General features: G+C 42.6%; 1 protein-coding gene across 7 annotated transcripts in view; it reads left to right on the top strand.

Moving 5' to 3' along the window:
* Nucleotides 1-8,387: 8,387 nt before the first annotated feature.
* Nucleotides 8,388-11,474, top strand: part of CYSLTR2 (cysteinyl leukotriene receptor 2) — a 29,195-nt gene continuing 26,108 nt past the window's right edge. For all 7 annotated transcript variants that reach the window (XM_028107511.2, XM_088021838.1, XM_088021837.1 and 4 more), the window contains exon 1: nucleotides 8,388-8,544. The gene's annotated coding sequence lies outside the window, so the exon portion shown is untranslated. The remainder of the gene's footprint in view (nucleotides 8,545-11,474) is intronic.

Here is an 11,474-nt window from a genome sequence, read left to right as displayed (position 1 = left end):
GGATGCATAATTACTTGGCATCTCTGAAATGTGGGCACCTCATTATTTAGGTGATGGCTCATCTGACAATATCTCAAAGGGTCATTACAATGACTACGTGGATATGTGTGGGGCGTGCCTGCATGGGCCAGGCACACGGAGGGTGCCCAGGAGCTGACTGTGGGGGCCTCTGAGTGTGGTGAGCACATGCCCCTCATGGAGCGAGGAGCTTGTCAGAGAAACCCATCCATCCGCTCACATGGGCAGGAGTGGTATAGTTGCCAGAGACCAACCAGGAACACAAAGCCCGCTCTGAGCACTTAAAACACGGAACGTTTAGGCTGTGCTGGAGGAGCTGAGACCAGAGGCAGATACGGTAACACAGAGATTCGCACAGTGGGAAGCTAGTACCATGGAGGCTGCAGGGACAGAGGGAGGACATGGCCTTCCCCAAGCTCAGGGGTCGCTGCGCAGAAGCTGGGGCCATGGTAGGCAGGAGCTGGAGCCACAGAAGAGACACAACTGCCACCGGAAACACCCCCTGAAGAGCAAATGGGGAGAGATACCCTGGCTCCTCACTCCCTTCTTCCACACCCCACCTTCCACGAGCACCAAATCCAGCCCAAAGCTGGGCTGACCTGAGGGACTGAGGTGTGTTGCCTCCAGGGCTGAGCCTGCTGCCCCACCACAGAGAAAGCAGAGCAGAAGGTGGGGTGGTAGTGAGGAACGGGGCTGAGGGTAAGCAAGCCCAGGCTCCAGTTGCCCAGTGGGCTTCAGAGCCTGCCTCAGTGGTAAAGGGACCAGGTGAATGGTCTGGCTCGGAGGTCTTCCTCTGGGGCGACAGTCTATTTCCCACTAGCTCTTGCCCTCTTCTTCTTGTCCCCAACCTTCCCATGCCTCTCTATTTCCTGCTCAAGCTGGGCCGTCCTTCTGTCTGTGGGTGAAGGGAGGAGAGACCACAGGCCCAGGGTGACATCAGACCATCACCATGCTGCCATTGTGCCTATTGTTTAAATGCCTGAACACAGGCAGGACCTGGGGTGGCCAAGCGGAGAGGGGAATCAGGTAACGCCACCACTTCTGCCACTCTGCCCGGAACTGGGCAGAAATTGCTCACAGGACCTCTGGGGGAACCCCAGGTGCTCTAGCACAGAGCCTGGCCATAGGGTGAGAGATCAAGAGAGTCCCCCAGGTAGCCTTAGCTACCTGCATTAATTCTTAAAGCTCTGGCTTCAGACTCAAACTCAACTCAGGGAAGGCAGAGAACAGAACATTCCTTAGGGTTTTCTGGTAGCACATTTGCTATTTTTCTCAAGAGTCTTTCTTCCATCATCCACCACGTTAAACTTCATGTTACAAAATCCCCCCTTACATTCTATTATTGAAACGAACCCAGAGCATCCACAGTGGTCTATCACCCTGAATTTGGGAAAAGTTTATGCATCAGGGGAACAAAAATAACCCTGACAGCAGTTTAATCTCCCAACTACGGTGCATCCTGTTGACGGAATAGAATTCAATCATTAAAATATTTAATCTGAAGTGGGAAAATGCTTTAAGGTGTTAGTGGGAAAAAGCAGGATGCAAATTTACGTCAAACAAAGGAAAAAACAAACGTGCAAATAACAGCACAGAAAAATGCCTAGAAGGGAATGTACTACAATATTGTCTTTTAGGGGATGGCACTATGATTGTTTTTTGTGCAAAGAAACTAAGTTTAGCCCAGAAATTCCTTGTATTACTTATCTTTGTGCCCTCCTTCCTTCCCTCCACTATGGAGAGGGTCTCAGTGTGTTTCTAAGACCATATAACTAACCTGCCAAGATTGGACCAGACTATCTCTTGACTCTCTTCAGGATTCTTGCTTGGCCACCTGCCACCTCAGGCCAAGGTGGGAATGAAGAAGGCCCTCACTGCCTGGACCAAAACCATGGAGGGTAGGGAGGGAGTGTTGAGATCCCATTAAGCAGGGCTCATGACACCTGTTGTGATTTGGAAGAAACCAGAAGGGACTGATGAGCAATTACAGATTTGAAACTAAACTAGCAAGTTTCATCGAATTCTCTTCTATACCATGCATTTTGTTGAGGCTCTAATTCTCTGTTGTTGGTGTTTTTTTTTTTTTCTTTTAGGATGCTACATTGGTAGGCACTAATTTATCCCAAGTGACTTGATTATTTGTGATTTCTTCTGAAAGGCATAGGATAAACAGCAAGAGACTTTACGGGTCTTGGTGAAGGGTAGCCGAAAAGGAGAAGAAGGGGTCTGATGGGGGAATGAGGGTGTAAAGATAACTTTGCCTCCCTCCACACAGAAAGCTCAGCCTGAACCCAGTTGTAAGAGCTGTACCATGGGAAATGGACCTGCTCCTTCCCAAAGGCTGTTGACTGGATCTCTGAAAGTTGGAGTCTATTGACTCTCATTCTTATGGAAATTCTGCAAGGGAAATTCACCTCCTGTTAGAATTTCTAACTTGGCAACTCATCACCAAAGTGTTCAAAAGCACTTTGCAAAGGGGAGGTGTGAGGGTTGGAGGCTGTGCGTCACATGACCAACACACAGCACATTTCTCTCCATCTCCTCCCTGCCCCTCTGATTAAACTGGACTGGAGTGGCCATTAACGCTCACTCCAGCCCAACTGCCTCTCCAGAGAGCTGATCCCACTCCGGAAGCTAAGTTGTTCCTTTGAAGGGAGAATCAAATATGAGAGGTTAAAAATCAAAACATTAAAATAGAAGGATTTTTATTTTAGTAAAAAAAAAATCCACTGTGAATTAGTTAAACCTATTGGTCAACTGATCCCTTTCTCCTTGCATTTCAGGTCTTCATGGTTGGGGAAGGTTAGGTGTATGAGTTCCCCAGGGCTGCCGGAACAAATTACCATCACCTTGGTGGTTTAAAACAACAGAAATTAATTCTCTCACAGTTCTGGAGGCTAGAAGTCTGAAATCAAGGTGCTCCGTCTAGAGGCTCTGGGGAAATCGTTCCTCACCTTTTCCAGTTTCAGGTGGCTTCAGGAACTCCTTGGTGGTGGTTGCACATCTGTAACCACTTTACATGGCCTTCTCCTCTGGGTGGCTCTGTCACATGTCCTTCAGCCTCTCTGTTACCGGCATAACTGCAACTGCATTTTGGGCCCATCTGGATAATCCAGGAGAGCCCCTCGGGATTTTTTTCTTTTTTTTTTTAACAATCTGCCTTTTTTAAAAAAAAAAGATTTTATTTATTAATTTGACAGAGAGAGACACACAGAGAGAGGGAACACAAGCAGGGGGAGTGGGAGAGGGAGAAGCAGGCTTCCTGCCAAGCAGGGAGTCTGATACGGGGCTCAAAGCCCAGCAGGGAGCCCAATGCAGGGCTCAATCCCAGGACCCTGGGATCATGACCTGAGCTGAAGGCAGATGCTTAATGACTGAGCCACCCAGGCATCCATCTTCTCAGGATTCTTCACTTAGTCACAGCTTTTGCCATACAAGGGCCATATTTGTTAATTTTTCCAAGTACCAGAGAGCCCACACTGGGGAAGGGCAGTACTTTAACTCTCATGGATGCTCTGTGGGTGTTTTGGTTTGGTTTGGGTTGGGTTTTTAAACTTTGAAAACATGAATGCTAGGGAGCAGCCAAGTAATTAGTAATTGCAATAGTAAACTAGTAAAGTCCCGGGTAGGCTTTGTTTCACTCAACATCAAGCAATGCCTGAGGAGTGATTGCTCAAAGGATGGCCCAGAGGGAAGGAGGTCCTAGAGGGTAGGGTGTAGGTGGATTTATCCCTGGAAAGCTGCCGGGGCTGTCACCACACTTCCGGTCCTAGTAAACCAGGCTGGCTTTGCCTTTGTATACTTAAACTTCTGTTTATCCAGTGTAAGTAAGGAATAAACATTAAAACTGTTTAACTGTGTTAACATTTATCCAAGGATTATGATTTGTAAGAAATTGAGCCACTGCAAACACAAATTTACTCTGATTCAGAATACTCTGGGTTTAGGATGAGGACATAGCTTTGGTGTCACCATTCAGCCCACTACACTGGGTAATTTTTTTTTATCTGTTTGTCTTATCATCTGTCCCATGCATAAACTTTGGTGCTTTCTAAATTCCCTGAGCTTCGCTTCTATCTTTTCCCTTTGTTATTGACCTAAATAGAAACATGACTCCCACAGACTTCTTCCTTGGTGTTTAATCTTGCATCATGAAAATAAGCTACGTTCTCTGATGCCCTAGCATTTTAACAGTAGTTCTGACTTTGTAGGAATCCCAGGTTTGTGTTTACAAGAACATACCTGCTAGATTCAAGCTTACGTCTCTACAGCTCTGAGTAAAAGGTTCTGTGACTGGTGCATCAGTGTAATCAGCAAGAAATTGACCCTGAATTTCCCTGATTCACTTTGTCCTCCAGGATCAACTATCTCCTCAAAATCAGAGCTGATTTCTACCTTTCCTGCAGGAGTTCTGCAGGCCCTGAAGAGTTCCAGACAAGTTCTCTGTGCACTGAAACATGCTGCGCATGAAACAGGCTGACTTTTTTGTTGTTTTTTCTCAAGGTTGTCAGGAACAACAAATTAGAAAAATATGTTGATTTATTTCTCTGTTCTCTCAGGATTTTATTTTTCTGTTTAAAGAAATGAATCTTTTCCGTTTCTACTCTAAACAAATGCCTTCATTCGCCGTCCTGGAAATCTTGTATTACAGTGAGATTTCATCTCTATGTTATCAGGCCAAGTGGTACAAAGAAAGACTTTCTAATGGGTCCTTTGCAGTGAAGTGACTGCCTGCTTTTGGAATGCTTAGAAATTCCAGACTGGTCTAAAAATAAAAGAAAGTCTTGGGGCGCCTGGGAGGCTCAGTTGGTAAGTGTCTGCCTTCGGCTCAGGTCATGATCCCAGGGTCGTGGGATCGAGCCCCGCATCGGGCTCCCTGCTCTGCAGAAGCCTGCTTCTCCCTCTCCCACTCCCCCTGCTTGTGTTCCCTCTCTCGCTGTGTCTCTCTCTGTCAAATAAATAAAATCTTAAAAATAAATAAATAAAAATAAAAGAAAGTCTTGATGAGATTTCTCCTCTACCAGAGGTTTACAGAATTAGAGGTAGAGGGGAAAAAAAAGAGGTTTTCCTTCCTTGTCTTTCTAACCATTGAAGAGAGTCTTATTCTGCTCCTTGGAAAAGGAGAAGTCTACACAAACATATTATAGGAATTCAACAACTTACAAACAAATATATGGTATTAAAGAAGTAGAGATGGTGATGAACACTATATAGCAAAATAAAGCAGGTTAAGGTGGGGATAGAGTGTGTGGAGTGGGGAGCTCTTTTAGAAAGGGAGATCAGGAGGGGCGCCTGGGTGGCTCAGTAGGTTCATCGATTGGCTCAGGTCATGATCCTAGGGTCCTGGGATCGAGCCCCGCATCAGGCTCCCTGCTCGGCAGGGAATCTGCTTCTCTCTCTCTCTCCCTCTGCCCCTCCCCCCTGCTCATTTTCTCTTTCTTTCTCCCAAATAAATAAAGAAAGTCTTAAAAAAAGAAAAAGAAAAGAAAGGGAGATCGGGAAAGTCATCTCTGGGATGGTGGCATTTAAGGAGAGACCCAAATGAAGTGAGGGAGCCAAGGGGCAGAAACATTCTGGCCCAGGTGCCTGGAATGGCAGTAGGAAACGGACAGAGATGAAGTTGTACAGATATGTAGGACTACGGGCTGATAGGTCAGGCCTTTGTAGACTGGAAGGATTTTTTTTTTTTTTTTTTTTTGATTAAGAGGATTTTTATTCTGAGAATTTTGGGAAATCATTGCAGAGTTCTGAGCAGGAGACTGCCTTGATTTGATTTACTGTTAAAAAACTTGACAGTAGGGGGCGCCAGTGTGGCTCAGATGTTAAGCGTCTGCCTTTGGCTCAGGTCATGATCCCAGGGTCGTCTGATCTAGCCCCACATGGGGCTCCCTGCTCCTCAGAGAGTCTGCTTCTCCATCTCCCTCCACCTGTCGCTCCCACTGCTTGTGTGCTCTCTCTCCCTCTATCAAATAAATAAATAAAATCTTAAAAAAAAAAAAAAAAAACCCAGCTTAGGGTAGCATAACAAGAGTGGAAATGGGAAGACAGGTAGGATGTTAGCATTCTTTTTTTAAAGACTTATCCAATTTATTTAAAAAATTACTTATTTTTAAAAATGTGGTAAAACATACATAACAAAATTTACTATTTTTTAAAAGATTTTATTTATTTATTTGAGAGAGAGAGAGAATGAGAGAGAGAGAGCACAAGAGGGAAGAGGGTCAGAGGGAGAAGCAGACTCCCTGCTGAGCAGGGAGCCCGATGTGGGGACTCGATCCCGGGACTCCAGGATCATGACCTGAGCCGAAGGCAGTTGCTTAACCAACTGCCACCCAGGCGCCCTAAAATTTACCATTTTTAAGTGTACAGTTCTGTGGCATCGAGTCCGTTCACATTGTTGTGCAATCACTATCCATCTCCAAAACATTTTTCATCTTATAAGACTGAAACTCTGCACCCATTAAATAACGCCTCACTTCCCCCTTCATTTAGCTGCTGGCAACCACCCTTCTACTTTCTGTCTCTATGAATTTGACTACTTTAATTTTTTTAATTTTATTTATTTTTTAAGAATATGAAAGTATTTTCATTTTTTCATTTAATGATGCAAAACACAAATGCTGATTTGACATCCATTCCTGGATCACTTTTTCTGTCACATTTACGACTCAACAGATTGGTGGATCCGAAGGAACTGGTATAATCACTGTATGGAGCATACTGCGTTAGTGTTTCCATAGTTTATTCCAACCCATTTCTTCTTTGGTACGCTAAACCATCTTCATCATGTTGTTTGATGAGATAGATCTGCAAGAAGATGGAGGTGGCCAAGGTCAGTCCAACTCTCAGCCAGTCGGGTCTGTCATGTGGTGGTCCCCCAACTTTGTTCTTTTTCAAGATTGTTTTGGCTATTTGGGAGTCCCTTTAGACTCCATATGAATTTTAGAAAAGATTTTTCTATGTCTGAGAAAAACATCTTTAGGATTTTGATAGGGATTGTATTGCATTTGTAGATTGATTTGGGTAGTACTGACGTCTTAATAATATTAAGTCTTCCAAACCATGAACATGGGATGTCTTTCCATTTATTTATGTCTTCTTTAATTTCTTTCAGCAACATTTTGTAGTTTTCAGTGTACAAGTCTTTCGTCTCCTAAGTTAATTCTTAAGTATTGTTTCTGTTTATTCTTGATGTTATTGTAATTAGAATTTTTTTAAAATTTCCTTTTGAATTGTCCATTGTTAGTATATAGAAATGCAACTGATTTTTATGTGTTAATTTTGTATCCTGCAACTGATGAATTTGTTTATTAGTTCCAACAGTTTTTTGTGTGTGGAATCTTAAGGATTTTCTACATATAAGATACATCATCAGCAAACAGACATAGTTTTACCTCTTTCTTTCCAATTTGGATGTCTTTTAGTTCTTGTTTAATGTTACTGCAGCATTCTATCCAGGAAATGATGAAGATTTTAATGGGGGTGGGGGAAGTAAGAAATGGTTGGATTTAGGACACATTTTGCAGGTAGAATGAATAGAATTGGTTGGGCTTGGATATTGGTTGTGGGAGAAAAAGAGGAGTTAAGAATGACTTCTAGGCTTACAGATGGAATAACTTGCTGAAGGATTGTGGTGCCATTTGATTAGATGGGGTAGATGCTGCTGTGTATGCTTGGGCAGGCCATGTTAAATATATCCATGGATATGGACCATATAAATAAAAGCAAGACGATATGGTAGGAAAGGTCAGAAGACAGACTTCTGAGGCAAACTCACATTTAGAAAAGGAGTAGAAGAAAAGCATCAGAAAGGAAGGCAAGAAGAAGCAGCCCAAGGGGTAGAAAAAGAATGAGGAGAGTCAGAGAAACAAAAAGGAGAAAGTTTAAAGAAAGTGGCCTTTAATTGCACAATGAATTGGGGAAGGAAGATGAGAACTGAGCAAGGACCTTTTATGTGAGCAGTGTGGAGGTCATTGGTGACCTCCAACAGAGCATTTGTAGCAGAATGGGGAAAGTCTCTGCCCATGTGCAAGTAAGTCGGAAAAGCAAGTCGGTGATGGGAAGTGCTCTAAACAGCTCTAAAGTGCTATACCTATAAGGCATATAAGGCCACATTGCTGTTACTGTTACAGACACAAAAACCTTTTAGGAGAACTAATAACCACTTAATACCCCTGAGTCTAGCCCATCACATTCCCAAGATCTGTTATGAAAGATGCTAATAAAAACAGTCGTCAGAGGGACAGGGTTAATCCAGGCTTCTTCCTTTTAGATATAGTCCCTAAGTGAAATAATTCTCCTTCTTCTTAAGAAGGAAGCCAGACCAACACCCACACCAAGTTCTATAAAGCCCAGACAGGCCAGCTGACCAAAGTTCCTTATTCTCTTGCTGTTAGCTGAAACTTTTTATAAAATAAATTTGCTGTTTCACTTTTCTTTTAAAAAGCAAGCTGAATTACTTGGAGGAGGAAAGCAGGAGTAATAGAGGAGACAGAGCGAAGCCAGCTGGAACACAGAGACCTTCGGGTGAGCATTTTTATCTTTGTTTTGTTCATTCGTTATTGAGAATTGGACCTTGCTGATCACTTCATGGTCAGAAGCATGCCTTCTGAAAAGTAAGTTTATTTTGTTCTACTGTAAATTTTTTTCTACCATATATATGGCCATTTAAAACATATTGGGAAAGTACAAAAACAAGAGAAGAAAGCAAAACCACCACTGAGCTAGTCTATTGACATTTGGGGGTGGGTATTTCTTTCCATTCTTTTTTGCATGTCTGCATATAATTTTAGTTTGATTTCCACAGTTGTGTCCATACAGCATGGATTACTTGATGTTCATTTTTTCCATTAGAGCATAAACTGTTTCTACATTGCTGTAAATTCTTCACAATCCTAATTTTAAATAGCTGGATACTGTTGCGTTGAGATTTACCATACCTCACGCAAGCATTCCCCTGGTTTTCACCAGATAGCATCTTTACTATTTTTCATAGATTAGGTCATTTTATTATGTAAAATGTATTTTTTCCTATTCAGGGGAGAGAAGGTTTTTTGGGGGAGAGGAGGTTAAATTTGAGAATGTAAGTGTGAGTGGTTTTGCTCGGAGGTTAAATGAGAGGGAGAGCATGTGTGAGAGCGTATGTGTGTATCTGTTTATTACGCCTTTGGGACCTGAATTTTGTTCAGCTGCATATTCAGCCAGAATCACCTGATTCTGAGGAAATTAAAAAGTATCCCTAGAATAACTGAAACTTTGTTTTTGGAGATAAGCCAGTCATCTGTAGTAGTTTTTGTTCTGTTTTGTTTTTTTCAAAATATTTCCCAGGTTGTTCTAATTGGTGGCCAGCATAATAATAGCTGTCATTTATACCTAGGTCATTTGAAATATTTTCCTGTCTCTGACACATACCTGAGATCAATACATATTAAGGGAAGGAGAGGTACAATTTCAGGCAAGCCACCCAAATCTCCCTTTGTATACTATATTAATAATGCAAAAATAATTTGTGGGAAACATAAAATGAACAAAACCTCTAGAAATTTTTAAAAAGATTTTATTTATTTATATGAGAGAGAGAAAGTGAGTGAGAGAGAGAGAGAGTGTGTGTGCACGAGTTGGGGGGAGGGGCAGAAGAAGAAGCAGACCCCTGGCTGGGCAGGGAGCGCAACGCCCTATCCCAGGAACCCAAGGCTCCATCCCAGGACCCTGGGGTCATGACCTGAGCTGAAGGCAGACAGACACTTAACCGATTGAGCCACGCAGGCACCCCAAAACCTCTAGAAATTTCTATCATCCACCTTAACCACATAAACTCTTGCGATGAGAATCTACAAATTTCAATTTACTAATGCTTTAAAGAGATGGATTTGTTTCCAGTGCATTGGTTAAAAGTTAGAGAGGTTGGGGCTCCAGAATGCTCCAAATGAATCAAAATTATGCCCAGCATCTGTTAGTATTCTGCCTTCCTACTGGCCTGGGGTCATAAGGGGTACAACATAACATAAACAACACCTGTTCTGGAAGAAAAATAACATCTTTTTGCAATGTGCTCATTGCTATGTGTCAGGATCACCTTGGGCATTTTTAGTATATCATGTGTATTCCAGACTCAGGGACTCCCATTTTTCAAGTTTTTCTTACACACCAGACATCTGAGGCACACTAGTCCTCCAAGGCTAAGCCTGGAAGATAAAAGCCAAACAAGGGCTTGTACCATTACCCAGGGGGCTCTCCTTAATGCAGTAGCCAAGCTGGGTAATGCAGAGAAAGGCAAGCATTTGTATGGGTTGCTCAGCTTTGCTATAGCGCCTTATCAAATGATTGTCAGAACCTCCAGCACTGCATCCGTGATTTTCTGGGGGCACTGACCATTGCCTTCTTTGTACTGGAGTTACTTATGTGCAGGTCTCAATCCCTCTGCTGACCAAGAATGCTTGAGGACGGAGTCCTTGCGCAAAACCTAGCACATGGGTTCCGTTAAGAATAGACGGAAAGGTATAAATAAATTAATTCATCAATAAATGTGAAGGTTAGTTAACAGCTTATGTTTATCACTGCTGAAACTATTAACTTCTTTATATTAACTCATCCGTGGAGAAAACGGTACAATGTCAGGCAATATTTAAAGGAAAATTTCTATTGAAATGATGACTTTGTGCTGGTATGGGCTGACGCCCTTGACAAAGAAAGAAACGGAAGCTTGGAGCAGTGAGTTGGAACCAAAGAATCACAAAGGTGGAAGGGTCTTTAGGAAGAGCCAGGGTCAGGAAAGAAAGCTTTTTGAATCTCTAGTGTTTTGAAGAGAGATTTTAAGGAAAGGAGGAAGCAGATTTGAAGAAGAACAAGAAGGAAGAAAAGAGGAGAAGGGAGGGAGGACAGGCCAGGGAAGGGACAGAGAGAAGAAGCAGGTGGAGGGAAAGAGAGGGGAGTGGAGCCTATTTGCTCTAGAGCTTTAAAGATTAAGCTGAAAGAATTTAAAAGGATCCAGTCCACATACCTTTACTGTACATTATAGAAGCAAGAATTTTTTGTCATTAAAGAAAAACTATGTCCCACATAAGGGTCTTTCTCTGAGGCTGTAGAGATAGCATTTTACCTTGTTTGCACCTCTAGTACAGAAAACGTGATTGTCTACAGAGTACTTGGGGGCATCACAGAATCTTTAAAGGAAGTTGGTTTCTTTTTATTTTGCGTTTTACCTTGACAATAATTTTGTTCTCTTATAAATTCTCTGAGAGAACTGAAGGCAGTTTTCCTTGTTAGCTGTAGCAGACACAAAAAGCAGCTGTCAACACTCAGATACATAAATAGTGTCCCTTTCTACAGTGTTTAGCACAGAGCACCATTTGGGTCTTTTCTGTCAGCACCCCATTACCCTCATTCTGTTGATTCTGTATTCTTGTCCCCAGAACCTATATTTAAAGAAACAGTAAGTTTGTGAGGAAAAATATGCA

This window comes from Eumetopias jubatus, unplaced genomic scaffold (genome assembly GCF_037043125.1).
Source record: "Eumetopias jubatus isolate StellerSeaLion01/CBP00866 unplaced genomic scaffold, mEumJub1_p1.0 scaffold_3, whole genome shotgun sequence".
Lineage (NCBI taxonomy): Eukaryota > Metazoa > Chordata > Mammalia > Carnivora > Otariidae > Eumetopias > Eumetopias jubatus.
Note: the sequence above shows the minus strand (reverse complement) of the source record. Positions and strands in the feature narration are given on the sequence as shown.